Source organism: Macaca thibetana, chromosome 12 (genome assembly GCF_024542745.1).
Source record: "Macaca thibetana thibetana isolate TM-01 chromosome 12, ASM2454274v1, whole genome shotgun sequence".
Taxonomy (NCBI): Eukaryota; Metazoa; Chordata; class Mammalia; order Primates; family Cercopithecidae; genus Macaca; species Macaca thibetana.
In genome coordinates, this window is record NC_065589.1 from 58,971,153 (window position 1) to 58,986,290 (window position 15,138).

A 15,138-nucleotide genomic window follows, 5' to 3' on the forward strand; every position below is an offset into this window, starting at 1 on the left:
AAGCTTTTGGAAGTCTAATGCATTGCAAAAATAGGAGAATAAAAAAAAATCTGTATCAGGGAGTACAAAATTAAAGATAATGAAAAGATTGCCAAACAAAGATTTAATTTAATCTCATTATGCTTTCTTGAAACTTCCTTGTCAATTAAACCATGTCAAAAAATTGAGCTAAGGAAAAATGGACTAATCAATAAAGAAAGAAACTTAAAAGAGTGTAAATCAATAGCCTAGTTCCTTTCCAAATCAGAAGCCACAAAACTTAATCTCATCTCATTTTTGTCAATAGTTGTTTATAAGTAATTTGGAAAACTATACAAGATTGTTACCATAGAGATGAATAAATGGGTTGAAATCCTGAATAATCAATAGTACCTTTTATTCTTAAATTTATAAATATGTTTTGGATATCTTCTGCAAGATCAGAGAATGACTAGATATGTGTATGTATATTTAATTGATTGTTCACAATCTTAAAAATAGCAATCAATCTTTACATTCTCGAAATAAAGTCATTTCATGAAAATTCATAAAATATATACAGTTGTATAAGGCCAAACATGAATGCATAAAATACTCAGCTTTTTTAATTTAACATGACTTGTTTACACTACTATTTAGTTTATTTAACATCTAATCCCCCATACAAATGCCAAAGCTTTAGCCTTTTCTGTCTAAATGATACGTACCATGAAAATCCAGATAATTATTGTGTTTATGTATATATTTATCACAAACTTATCAGCAAGTTGTTTGATATTACCTTTGAAAAATAAGATTATGTTTATATGGTCTAAGATATGATAAGAAATTGTTAGGTAGTAACTATGTGCCAGTCATTTTCAAAGGAATTTAAGGCATAAATGTTTTATAATAGAGCATTTATCATAGATATTAATGTATTTTGCCAGTGAAAACTCGAAGTCTTAGAAACAACATGTAATCAACAGAGCCAGGATTGAATCAAGTCTGTTTGACCTCAAAGCTCATCGTATGATTTACGGTACTAAATTGTCTTCTAATTACTGATTTATACTGATGGGGAAAAATTATTTTCCAAATGTTTATCTCATTTCCTCTGAGAGGCTTAGACATCTGTATGCATTGCAATGTGACAGAGAGCAACTTCTTTCAGTCAAAATATACTTATTTCTTAATTGTCAGGCATGTCCATGTGACTTGCCTTGATCCACAGACTGTGAACATGAGTGATGTATGTTATGTCTAAGCAGAAGCTTTAAGGAACACTGGAAGTTTTCAACACCTGATCTTTTCTCTCTGCCTCAGATACAGCATTTGGTTAAAAACCAAATATGGTTTGGTCTTCTTGCCTGATACCAAGTGAACAAGAAATGTATAGCAAATAAACAGACACAAACAGTTAATATCAGTGAGAAATAAAGGTTTTTTGATATAAATTATTGAGATTTCAGGTTTTATGTTATTTATTGCAGGCAGTACTATGAATATTTACAAACAGTATTTATTAATCTAACAATTATGAAGTAAATGTGGTCTTAGTAGAATATTCTACTTCCCATTTTAAAGATAAAACTTTATGTGGTGAAAGCTCTTGGCATTCACTATTCACTATTGGTAGGAAGTTCTGATGCGGTCAGTGCATCTTAGGAGAATGAAGACAAATGACACATACTAAGGATAGAGAGATGAAAGGTAGAAAGATTCTGGATACCCCATGACACGGTTGCATCACCATTCCAGGCCTGGATTAAACTCTGACATCTTCCAAAGTGAGAAAAATAAACACTGTACTTGTCTAAGTCACTATAGTTAGGTTTCTGTTATCTTTTTCTTTTTAATGCAGCCTATAACATATGTGAAGCTTTAGACCTGCAAATTCAGACCTCTTCCCAGCTCAAAGAAATTTTCTTGTGTTTGCTTACTCTTCCTCCTGTTCCCTTTTCTCCATCAGAACTTATTAGTCACATTCAGCCTCGTGGATCTATTGTACAAGTCTTACAGCTTTTTACTTTACGTGTATGTTCTTTGAGATATCTCTTGCATCCGATCTTCTGTATTATTTAATTCAGCATTCAGTCCTGATCATCCTCCCCTTTAATTCATAAACTGAATTTTCTGAATTTGACTCGTGTGCTGCCATGCTCCCAGAGCACTTTATAATGTTGCAGTTAGAACTTTTGGCCAGGTGCAATGTCTCACACCCTTAATCCCAACACTTTTGGAGGCCGAGACAGGAGGATTGCTTAAAGCCAAGAGTTCAAGACCAACCTAGGCAATATGGCAAGACCCCATCTCTACAAAAAACTAAAAACTAAAAAATAGCCAGGCATGGTGCCATGCATCTGTCATCCTAGCTATTCAGAGGGCTGAGGCAGGAGGCTCACTTGAGCCCAGGAGGTTGAAGATACAGTGAGCCAAAATCATGCCACTGCACTCCAGCCTGGGTGAAAAAGAAAACCCTGTTTCTAAAATAAATAATAAATAAATAAAAATTAAAAATAAATAACTTTCAAGTGCTTGAGTGTTTGGGTTTTGTTTTTTGTTTGTTTGTTTTGTTTGTTTGTTTTTAAATCCAAGATTTGGTCACTTCTCCCTACTAATTCTGAATTAATGGGTATGTGTTTTGATTATTCAATCTGAGCCTTTTTATCTATGTGGGGAAGCCTATCCAAAGAGTAGATTTTTATGTGTTTATTTATGCACTTTTATGCATTCATTTATGCACTGATTTATTGGATATATTGGGACTCATGTCTAAATGTTAGACAAAATCAAAAGGACTGGGCACACTGTGCATCTGTGAACTAAGGGCAAAGTGTTCACTTCTGCTTAAGGCCCTTGCAGTAGATCTTTCCGCTTGTGGGTCTTTGTATAGTTTCCTATTTGATACGTAAAGAAGACGAACATGCTTTTTTCCCCTTGGCATTTTGAAGAGACCCAGCTTGCACTTTTAGTATCTTTCTGGCATTCCGGCACTCTCAAAAGGCTATGGCATGATGCCCAGATTTCGCTAATTCCCCCACAAACAGCTCCTGGCAGGAGGTTCTTTCTTCCATTAAGGCCTCTGGACTTATTGGCCTTATTGCAGGAAATTTCTTGTCCCCCACATCACTCTTTAAAGGGACCTCCACAAATCTCGAGGCCTAGTCCCTCCTAAGAGCCTGCAAGTGTCAGCAGCCACCGGGCTCAGGAGAGGCAAATAACCTAAGTCTGGCTGAGGAGTGGAGGAGAGCCATGTTCAGGCTCCAAATTCCCAGAATTTCCTTTATTTGTGTTAAGATGATAAGGTATTTTGCGTGGGTATTAATTTTATATTATTGCCATGACAAATTACCACAAACTGAGCAGCTCGAAGCAACGTAAATTTATTATTACATAGTATCTGTCGGTCAAAACTCTGAGAGGCAGAAATTAAGTTTTTGCAAGGCTGCTTTCCCCGCTGGAGCCTCTAAGGAAATATCCACTTCTCAGCATATTCAGGGTATTGGCTGAATTTTGTTCCTTGAGGTTGTAGGACTCAGGTTCTCAATTCCTTTCTGTCTGTCAGCTGGGAGCAAATCTTTGCTCCCAGGAGTTGTCTCCATTTCTTTGCATGCTTTCCATTTAGCCCTTCCAGGTTGGCCAGGTCAAGTCTCTCTTACACTTCTAAACTCCATCGTTTTCTTCCTCTACACTCCTTCCTTTCCTTTAAGGATTTATGTGGTTAGACTGGGCCAACCAGATATACAATATAATCATCTTATTTTAAGATCTATAACCTTATTTATATTGGAAAATCCATTCTAGTTCATCTAATGTACACATACATTCTAGGGATCAGGGCATGGGCATCTTTTGAGAGCCACTCTGCTTAATATAGCATATCTGAATATTGTTGGGATTAACCTATTTTATGTAAAGTGGTCAAATATAAAGGAGAGAGATGGTTATTTATGGTTTCTAAGGCAATAATAATAAATAGTATCCTAAATACAAGAGAGTTAATTGACATAGAAGAGAAAGAGGAGTTCCAATAAAGTTATAGGAAGGAAGAAAGAATGGATGGTAAAAGTGGAGTTAAAAGAATAAAAGAAGTTCAAGATGGTGGAGGTGAGCAAAAGAGCCTTAAGCTTCAGTGAGGATGAATAAAATGAAAATTAGAAGTTTTACTTGATTTAGCAAGTCGATGTCCTTGAATACCTTTTTAAAGGATGTTCAGATTGGAGAAAAGCAATAGAAAACAGATTGCAAAGGATCAAGAAACTAATGAGAAACTGAACATGAATACATCTAATAGGCTTTAATGTTTTGGATTGAAAGTGCAAGGAAAAAAACGTGTAGCTGGAGCTACAGTGTCATGCAGTTAAAGGACGCAGGTTGAAGGTAGTTAAGCGTCCTGAGAGATCATCTTTTTGTAGTTTACAAGTGTGATGATTAGGTTTTCAGACTCATGTGTGAGATATGCCTTCTTCAAACCTTTTTATGCTATCAGCACATTGTCTGGCTGACATAAAAAGAGAGAGATTTCTGAAAATATTTTCATGATTGGATATGGGGTGAGAGAGAAAAATACACATCAAAAATTACTGTCAGATTTCTGTTGCTCATTGAGTTGATGGTGCTATCAAGGCTTCACCAGGAAATGGCAAGAGAACACCACAGTTGCAGAAAGAGGATTAATTTGATGTTATGCTTTGTTTCATAGATTACTAGTTACCGTGCCAATATTTATGTTTCCATTCAATCTTTCTTGCAGCACCATAATTTTGTGCTGATAAACAACATACTTGGCCAAAAAAAGACCCTATATTTTTCAGCTTCCTTGGCAGCTAGAGATGGCCAACAGATGTAAGCAGATGTCATTTCGCTGGAATTCCCAATTTTACTCTTTCTTCCTATATGAAATGTGAAGAAAATAGCTGTAGCATCAGTGACTTTCTTGGATCATGGGGAGTCTTGAATATGAACTACTTCAGTTTGGACATGGAAAAAAATAAACAATAAAAAAATGATTAAGATCAAATCTCTTAAACTTCAGAACCAAGAATGGGGAGAGAAACGAGAAACGAGCTTCTTTTGTAAAGCAAAATAAATATTTGCTGGATGGGCTAATGAAGAAACTTATCCCACTCTCAGAGTAGATGATCTTTATTATTCCCGGTATTGGGTTATGATAATTACACACCAGTAAACCCATGTGTTTCTCATTGTCCTTTTTCAAATACGATTTTTTATGGTTGTTAACCTAGTCCTACTTCACTCTCACACAATATTGGCTGTGTCAGAGAAGAAATGTGTCTTTTAGCTTAAAATTTACCGGGTCAATAATAACCTAATCTACACCCAAAGAATGGGATGATAAACACAGAAATTCTAGTTCATGAGTTAGATTTAGTGCTCGGATGGAATTAGGGATTTGTCTCTCTAAAAGGGTAGATTACCCGGTATATGGAATGGAGAGTGTGCATGAGTTGGTGTGTGACACAAGAGCCAAAATATGGTAGAATTTTCTTTTAATTCCCATTCTTCAATTTTTTCTCAGTAATTGAAGCTTCTCAGATAACTTAATGTAAACTGATAGAAAAGACACTTCAAAACAATGAAAATACCTTTATCTCATGGCAGAACTTGTTGAAACAAAGTAAATCCAATTTTGTAATTTTGTCTTGTTAATGAAGACTATTTTAGAGGCAGCCTAATAATAATGATATTATGCTTGATTCTCTTTTGGCCCTTGCTTTTGCATCAATCGCTTTCTCTCAAAAGTATAAAAATATTATGTCAAATTTTAGAGTTTTTAAGAGCTTGTGTTTTCATACCAACTTATTTAACAAGTTTAAATAACACCTTTAATTTCTAATTTACTTTCATTGATACGAGTTCAGAGATGCAGAAACCCCAAACATTTACTTACTACTATGTATGATTATATTTTTCTGTGATTATCATCAGGATTTTTCATGATAGTTCAGTTCAATTTTAATGCTACTGCTTTCAAATCCTTAAAAAACTGAATAAGAAAAATGATAATATAATGGTTCTATTATGGTAGAATGGTCAAATTACTATGAGGAACTTATTCAAAAGTATGTTTTTCTCACCAAAATTAAGAATAACTTTGTTATAAATATTGGATTAAGTTTTGAACCACCTAACTTTTTAATGTTTTCAATGTGCTGTTTTGTTTCTTATATAATGTAGACAATTCATTAAGTAACTTTCTCTAATTTTCAAAACAAAACAAATGACAACCCTTAAAATATGGGCACATTACTTCTAATTTTGGCATGAATACTTAAGTTTTAGAGTATTAAACATATAGGAAAAAATTATGAGAGATTTTAAGATATTTACTTAGGTAAACATTAATGTATAAATGTAGTTCTATTGATGTTATTTCATACAATTAAAAAATAAATTTTAGCAACTAACCACTAGTCAACTTTAAGTGTTAACATTTTTCCAATTGTGTATCTTCTAGAATCCCTGGCCAGCAGTTTTTCATCACATTAGCAGCAGAAATATTATAGTGTTTTCATAACAGCCATATTTTTCTTGAACCCTGTTACAAATTTTTTCAATTTTTTTGAAATTTCTACAAAATCTTACACATAACATTGTAATGCCTATTTGGCTGAATACATTTTATCTTAATCTGTTAATTGAAGTTCATGGAAAAGTTGAAGGGGGTTGGTCATGGCGATGAAACAGGAAGGAAGTTGGCAAGGATTTAATATTTTTTTCAAATAATGATATATTCTTCATCTTGGTGGGGAACAACTTTCCAAGAACTTCTTGAATTTCTAGATGTCTTCCAAGTGAGGCACTAACTGCTATATTCCTGAGCAGTTTCTGCACTGGAAAATAGAAATAACATTTCTCTTCAGAGCAAAGTGCAGGAATGCTTATTGCCTGGTAAAAAAGATTCAGGTTCTTAAACTCTAGGTTCCCAATCACATATCCTACTGTGTATATGTGTGTAGATATCTATGTGAGACTACCTACATTACCTCCTAAAATAACAGTAAAATAAATGGATAAGGGTATACTGATGCTTGTATTATATTCTGGGCCATGAGTAATAAAATTCTTAACCTCTGACTCAGGAGTCTCATGTTCCTGCCAAAATCCATGAATGCTGTTTGATTAAATCATATACAAATTCAGAATATAATGCCAGGCAAATGGTATAGGCATGTGTCTATTCAGGATGCTGGTTATGTCCAGGATCAGAGTTTGCATAGCACAGCTTAGATTTTTTGGCAAAATATTAATAAAACTAGAATGAAGAGAGATGGGGTGGTGGGTTTAGACACCAATTTCTAATGTGCAAAAGAACACTAAACATCACATAAAGTTCATGATAAAATGTTGACAAATGATTAAAATAAAAATTTAAAATATATTTATTTCATATTATATATTCAATGTATAAAATATATTTATATAAATTGATATCTAATCTCTATATTAATTATATTAACACCAATATTATGTTATATATTATACTAAACTTTATATTATATTAATAATATATTAATTAATTAATAGATTATATATAAATACATAATCTACCCTTTTAGGGAGGCAAATTCCTGTTTCCATCAGAGCACTAAATCTAACTCTTGAACCAGAATTTTTATGTCTACCATTCCTTTCTCTGGGTGTGGACTTGGCTATTTTTGGTCTGGTGAATTTTATCTGAAAGACGCATTTCTTCTCTGACACAGCATGTCGTATATGAGATTAAAGTAGAAATAGGTTAATTACCATAAATATATATATATAAAAGACATGTTACATATTTATTTAATAGGTATTGCATATTTATATATAAAATATATATTACATACTTAAATACATATATATTATATATGTATTATATATGACATATTTGTTTAAAATATTAAAATTTTTAAAATTGAGCTCTTCTTTTTCCAGTATTTGATTGTAATATGAGTTGGGAAAATTCCAAGTATTTTCCCTCCTGTTTTTTTTTTTAAATATGTATAATTCCTGTACCTTTAGAGTCCTGATTCTGATTGCCAGCATCTGTAGTCAAGAGCCCACCTTAGCTTTCACAGCCCAGCTCTCTATGGTATGGGAAGGCTCTTAACAAAGGAAGAACTGGCAATGCAGCAGACTTGTGTAGGTGAGTGGAGGGGCAAAGCAAAAGCAAACACTAAGTAACATATGTTAGTTATTATATGTTCTATATGACAAAGGCCTTCTAATGTACAGTCAGTTTCACTGATTTGTAGCAATTTATGTATTTTTAAAAATATATCATCTATTATTACTTTTAATACAGCTAATTTGCAAATCAGTAAGCCATTCACAGAAAATAAAGGTTTTATTAAAGGTCTCATGTACAGACACCTGTATTTTTATGACAATGGCATCTTCAAGACATCCTTATTATTATACTCTTAATACAGCTTGTAGATGGTCATTAAATTAGCAAGAATTGCCTACATTATGGCTGTTCTTTGAAAAGAATCCCCTTGAGGAATGTTAGCTTACTACTTGGAAAAGATATCAGGACGGCTTCATGGCTCTTAGCTGATGATGTATGTTCGCTGCTACATCTGATAGACCTGACTTCAAAATTTTAACTATCTTCTAGTTTCTGAACAAAATATTAAGATGTTCTGAGTTGCAAATTAGAAGTACCTGTATTGTAATATATAATGACAATTTTATGTAGTTACAAAACTTCCAAAATCTCAGTTTTTATTTAGTTTCTTTATTATAATATTCTAATTAATAAGTACCATTTTTAAAATTACTCTGTTTCTATAAATATATTTTACCTTTGTCCAATAAAATGACCATTCCTCGTTAGTTCAGGATTCCTTGAACCATTAACTTTGATGTTGTACTTCAGACATGTTTAAGGCATTATTGGTCTTTACCTTATCACATTTCTTTATCTTGTAGATTGTAATTACCTCCAAACTTTTGAACTACTTAAAAAATTCAGGTTTAAAAATATTTTTCTTTTATTTCCTTAATCATTATTTAATTAAACTGATTTTTTAAAAGTATGGTAAGGTTTACAGGATAAATATTCAATTATTCTAGAAGACTTGCTCTACAATTGAGGCAAGTACTTTATTAATAAAAGTAGGTAATTAGTGACGATAAAAATAAATATCACACAAAACTGAAAAATTCATTTGTAATGCTAAATGAAACAAGTTGTCAAGGGAGATAAAGCAAGCACTTAATAATGTGCAAAATAGAGTCTATCTTTATAAATAATTTATAATAATGAAAAATAATATTTTTGCTAAACTTTGAAGACTACTGGGAAAACATTTTTGTTTGGGCATGATGGCTCATGCCTGTAATCCCAACACTCTGGGCTGCTGAGGTGGGCGGATCGCTTGAGGCCAGGAGACTGAGACCAGCCTGGGCAACAGAACAAGATCCCCAACTCCACACACACACACACACACAAATTTAATTAGCTGGGACTGTAATCCCAGGTACTTGGGATCTGAGGCAGGAGGATCACTTGAGCCCAGTAGTTTGAGGCTGCAATGAGTTATGATTATACCACTGTGCTCCATTCTGGGCAACAAAGCAAGACCCTATCTCTAAATAAAATGAATAAAACATTTTTTATTTTTTAAATTGTATACATAATTGTCCATATTTAAGGGATAGGTTTGATATCTTTATACATTAACCAATATGTAATTACAAAGCAGATTATTTAGGGTATCCATCTCTTCAAACATTTATCATTTCATTGTGTTGGGAACTTCTAAATCTTCTCTTTTAGCTATTTTTAAATATACAATAAGTTATTGTTAGCTATAGTTACACTACTGGGCTATCGAACAATATTATTTATTCCTCCCATCTAACTGTATGTGTTTACCCATCAACCAATCCCTCTTTATCCCCTCCTCAACCCTTCCTAGCCTCTGGTAACTATCATTCTACTCTACTCCAATAGGTCAAATTTTTTAGCTTCCATATATGAATCGGAACATGAAATATTTGTCTGTGCCTGGCTTATTTCACTTTACATAATGTTCTACAGTTCCATACATGTTTTTGCAAATGACTTGATTTTATTTTATTTTTAATGGAAGAAGAGTATTTCCTTGTGTATACATATATTTTCTTCATTCATTATTCTGTTGATGAAGTTGTAGGTTAATTCCATCTCTTAGCTATTGTAAATAGTGCTTCAGTAAACATGGAGATGCAGGTATTTCTGATACACTGATTCCTTTTCCTTTGAATAAATACCCAGTAGGGGAATTATTGATTGCATGAAATCCAGTTTGCATAAAATTATTTTTAATTTTTTAAGAAACCTTCACACATTATGTTCCACAATGACTGTACTAATGTACATTCCCACCAACATTGTACTAGGGTTTTCTTTTCTCCACCTCCTTATTAGCATTTGTTATTTGTCTTTTTCATAATAATTCTAACAGGAGTGAGGTGATACCTCATTCTGGTTTTTATTTGCATTTCCTTAACAATTGGTGATACTGAGTATTTTTTCACGTACCTGTTGGCCATCCATAAGTTCTTTTTTTTTTTTTTTTTTGAGACGGAGTCTTGCTCTGTCACCCAGACTGGAGTGTAGTGGCGCTATCTCGGCTCACTGCAAGCTCCGCCTCCTGGGTTCATGCCATTCTCCTGCCTCAGCCTCCAGAGAAGCTGGAGAAGCTGGGACAACGGGCGCCCGCCACCACGCCCGGCTAATTTTTTGTATTTTCGGTAGAGACGGGGTTTCACCGTGTTAGCCAGGATGGTCTCGATCTCCTGACCTCGTGATCCACCCGCCTCGGCCTCCCAAAGTCCTGGGATTACAGGCATGAGCCACCACGCCCGGCCCATAAATTCTTTTTTGAGAAATGTTTATTCAGATCCTTTGCACACTGTTTAATGCTTTTTCTTTTCTTTTTTTTTTTTTTTTTTTCTTTTTTTTTTTTTTTTTTTTTTTTTGCTGTTTCATTGTTTGAGCTCCTTGTGTATTCTGGATATTAGTCCCATGTCAAATGAATAGTTTGCAAATATTTTCTGCCAATTTTTAGGTTATCTCTCCATTCAGTTGGTTGTTTTCTTTGCTGTACAGAAGCTTTTCATTCAATATAGTCTCATCCATTAATTTTTATTGCCTATATTTTAGCTAAAAAAATCTTTGCCTAGACCAATTTTTTAAAGTTGTCCTCTATGTTTTCTTATAGTGTTTTTTAAGTTTTTGGTCTTACATTTAACTCTTTAAATGATTTTGAGTTGGATTTTTTAGATGGTGAGATACAGGGGTCTAGGTTCATTCTCCTGTGTATGGATATCCACTTTTCCCATCAGCATTTATTGAAGAAACTGTCCTTTCCCCACTGAATGTTCTTGGCTCCTTTGTCAAAACTCAGTTGGTTGTAAATACGTGGATTCATTTCTGGGTTGTTTGTTCTGTTCCATTGGTCTGTGTGTGTGCTTTTATGCTGGTACCATGCTGCTTTAGTTACTATACTTCCACAGTATTGGTCTTTGTGTCTGTTTTCATGCTAGTACCGTGTTGCTTTGGTTACTATAGTTCTGTTGTATATTTTGAACTCTGATAGTGTGATGCCTCCAATTTTGTTCTTTTTGTTCATTATTACTTCAACTATTCAGAGTCTTCTGTGGTTCCATACACATTTGAGGATTGTTGTTTCTATTTCTACGATAAATGTCATTGGTATTTTAGTGGGGATTGCATCGAATCTGTAAATTATTTTAGGTAGTATGGTCATTTTAACAATATTAATTCTTCCAATACATGAGCATGAGATGTATTTTCCTCTGTGTCCTCTTCAATTTCTTTCATCAGTGCTTTTCAGTTTTTGTTATAGAGGTCTTCCACTTGCCTGGTTGAATGTATTTTAAGGTATTTTATTTTTCTCGTAGCTGTTGTAAATGAGATTTCATTCTTATTTTAAGCTAATTTGTAATTGGTATATAGAAACACTACTGATTTTTTGTATATTGATTTTGTATCCTGCAACTTTACTTTTTAATGTCTCCTTTTTCATTTCTTATTTTATTTATTTGGGTCTTCTCTCTTTAATCATTTATTAATGTATCCAGAAGTTTATCATTTTTTTATTTTCAAAAACTTGATTTTTTGATCAAAATTTTTATCCCTATTTTTTTAGTTGTGCTCCATTCTTTTTATTTCTTTCCTTCTACTAATTTTGTGTTATATTGTTCTTAATTTTCTAGTTTCCTGACGTACATCTTTAGGGTGCTTAAAATCTTTCTACATTTGTATGTAGTTTTCATTCCTACAAACTTTCCTCTTACATTGTCTTTGCTGTATTCCATAGGTTTCAGTATGTTATATTTCCATTTTCTTTTTTAAATTTTGTCCTTAATGTCTTTGTTGACCCAACAGTCATTCATGAGCATGTTTTTTATTTTCCATGTATTTGTGCATTTTCAAACTTCCTCTTTTCTTGATTTCTACTTTTAATCCATTGTAGTGTTACAAGATAGTTGATATAATTTTCATTTTTTAAAAAATTATTGAAACTTATTTTGTAGGCTAATATATAGTCTATCCTGAAGAATGTTCCATGTGCTGATGAGAAAATGTGCGTTTCATAGTTGTTAGTTGAAATGTTCTGTAAATGTCTGTTAGGTCTACTTGATCTAAGATGCAATTTAAATCCATGTTTCATCCTTCATTTTCTGTCTAATTTGTTCAATATTGAGAGTGCCATGGTGAATCCACCAACTATTATTGTATTAGAGTCTGTTTCTCCCAATATTATCTAAAAATGTTTGCTTTATATAGCAGAGTGCTGCAATGCTGAGTGCATATATACCTAGAATTGTTACATCTTCTTGATGAATTGATATTTTTATCATAACATAATGACCTTGTCTATTTTTAGAGTTTTTTAAATTTAAAGTCTATTATATATAAGTATAGCTACTCCTGCTCACTTTTAGGTTCCATTTGCAAGGGATGTTTTTTCATCTCTTCATGTTTATATGTGTCTTTACAGGTAAAGTGGGTCTCTTGTAGGCCGTATTCACAGTATTTTTCTATTCAGCCAGTCTGTATCTTTTAATTGGGAAATTTAATGTGTTTGCATTCCAGATGATTAATAGGGACGAACATATTCCTGTCATTTTGTTAGCTGTTTCCTGGTTGTTTAGTATATCATTCGTTCCTTTCTTCCTCTCTTATTGTTTATCATTGCAGTTTAGTGGTTCACTGTAGTGGTAATGTTTAACTCCATTCTCCTTCCTATTTGTGTATCTGCTCTATGAGTGAATTTTATACTCAAGTGTATATTCATGATGGTATTAATAGTTATCATCTTTTCACTTCCAAATGTAGGACTCTCTTACCCATTTCCTGTAGAGTCAATGTAGTGGTGAGGAATTCTCTCTGTTTTTGCTTAAGAACACTTTAATTCTCCTTTGGTTTTAAGGGTAGCTTTGCTGTGAATAATATTCTCGGCTGACAGTTTTTGATCCTTTTAATACTTTGAATATATCATCCCATTCTCTCATGCTCTGTATGGTTTCTGTTGACAATTATGCTGTTAGTCTTACGAGAATTCCTGAGGGTCATGTGTAACTTGACACTTATGCTGTTTTTAGAATTCTCTCTTTGACTTTGGCCTTTGAAAGTTCGACCATAATGTGCTTTGAAGAAGACATTTTTGCATTGAATCTATTTGATAACGCTTAAACATCCTGTATTTAGATGGTTATATCTCTTACAAGAGTGGTGAAGTTTTCTGGTATTTTTTTGTTAGATTTTCTGTGACTTCATTCATATCTTCTACAACTCTCAAAAGTCAAATATTAATTCACTGTAGAGAGTCCTGTATGTCATGTAGTCCTTATTTATTCTCTTTTATTCTTTAATTTTTTTTGTCTGATTGGTTTATTCAAAAAAAACAAAAACAAAAAACCTGTCTTCAGGTTCAGACATTCTCTTTTCTGCTTGATCTAGTTTACTATTGAAGTTCTCAATTCTATTTTTTGTTTCATTCATTGAATTATTCAGTTCCAAGATTTCTGTTTAGTTCTTTTTCATGACAACTATCACTGAATTTCTCATTCAGATCATGAATTGTTTTCCTTTTTTTTTTTTTTTTGGTAATATTCATCTGTGTTTACTTGTATCCATTTGACTTTCTTTAATATCATTATTTTGACTTTCACTTATTTTACAGATTTCATTTCTACTTGGATCTGTTATTGAAAAATTATTGTGTTCCTATTTTGTTTCCTTGCCTTTTTACTTTTCCTGTTTCCTTACATATCTGCACATTTACTTTTCTTGTTTCCTTACACTGATATCTGCACATTTCTTACAATTTTATGGATTGACTTTCATAGGAAATACACTTTTCTATAGCTGTGTCTATGTTGTTGGTTGGGCAGGGTGCTTTGGCTTTGAATTTAGGTGGGTGCAGTACAATAGTCTTTGTATGATTTGTTTGGCTGTGATCAGTTTAGTGGTATCTGAGTTTCTCAGTAGCACAGGCTGCAGTTTTTAATGGAGGTTGTGGCAAGGCTTTGCTGGGGATGCTAGGTGAACTAGAGAAAGCAGAAGAGAGAATATCTGAACTTAAACACAAGTCTTCTGAAATAACTAAATCAGACCAAAACAAAAACAACAACAAAAAAAGATTAAAAATGAGGTAAGTCTATGTGACATATAACACATCATACTTTGACCAACTATTTGAATTTTGAGAGATTCAGAAGAAGAAGAGACGGGCAAAGTCATTGAAAACTTATTTAACAAAGTAACAGGGGCTATGGCAGGCAGGCATATTAGTCCTTAGGCTTTCAGGTGACTCAAGTGGGCTCTGTTGGTGGAAAATCTGGGCAGGCCAATCCTTGGGCCTCCGGACAGCTTGCTCAAGTGTCACTAGTGACAACGATGGACTGTGTGGAAGAGCAGGTCCTTGAACTCCTGGGAAGTGTGCATAGCAGTGGCAGTGGCAGTAGCATCAGCAGGTCAACCTGCTGGCCCCTGAGCAACATGTGTGGGGTGTCACTGGTGGCAGTGGCCAGCTGGGTAGTCCAATCCCCAGGCTCCTAGGTCATACATGCAGGTGGATAATGGTGGTGGTAGTAGCTGTAGATTGAGAAAACTGTCCTCCAGGTCCCAGGGAGGCATGGGTGGGCATTGGC

At 33.6% G+C, this 15,138-nt stretch overlaps 1 long non-coding RNA gene and 1 other non-coding gene across 3 annotated transcripts in view; one reads left to right on the forward strand and one right to left on the reverse strand.

The window, feature by feature from the left end:
• The window catches only part of LOC126932926 (uncharacterized), a 58,016-nt gene that overhangs the window by 12,521 nt on the left and 30,357 nt on the right, over nucleotides 1-15,138 (reverse strand). The window lies entirely within an intron of this gene.
• Nucleotides 4,365-4,468, forward strand: LOC126933311 (small nucleolar RNA U13). Its single transcript, XR_007718547.1, has one exon. It is a non-coding gene; the product is annotated as a small nucleolar RNA U13 (small nucleolar RNA).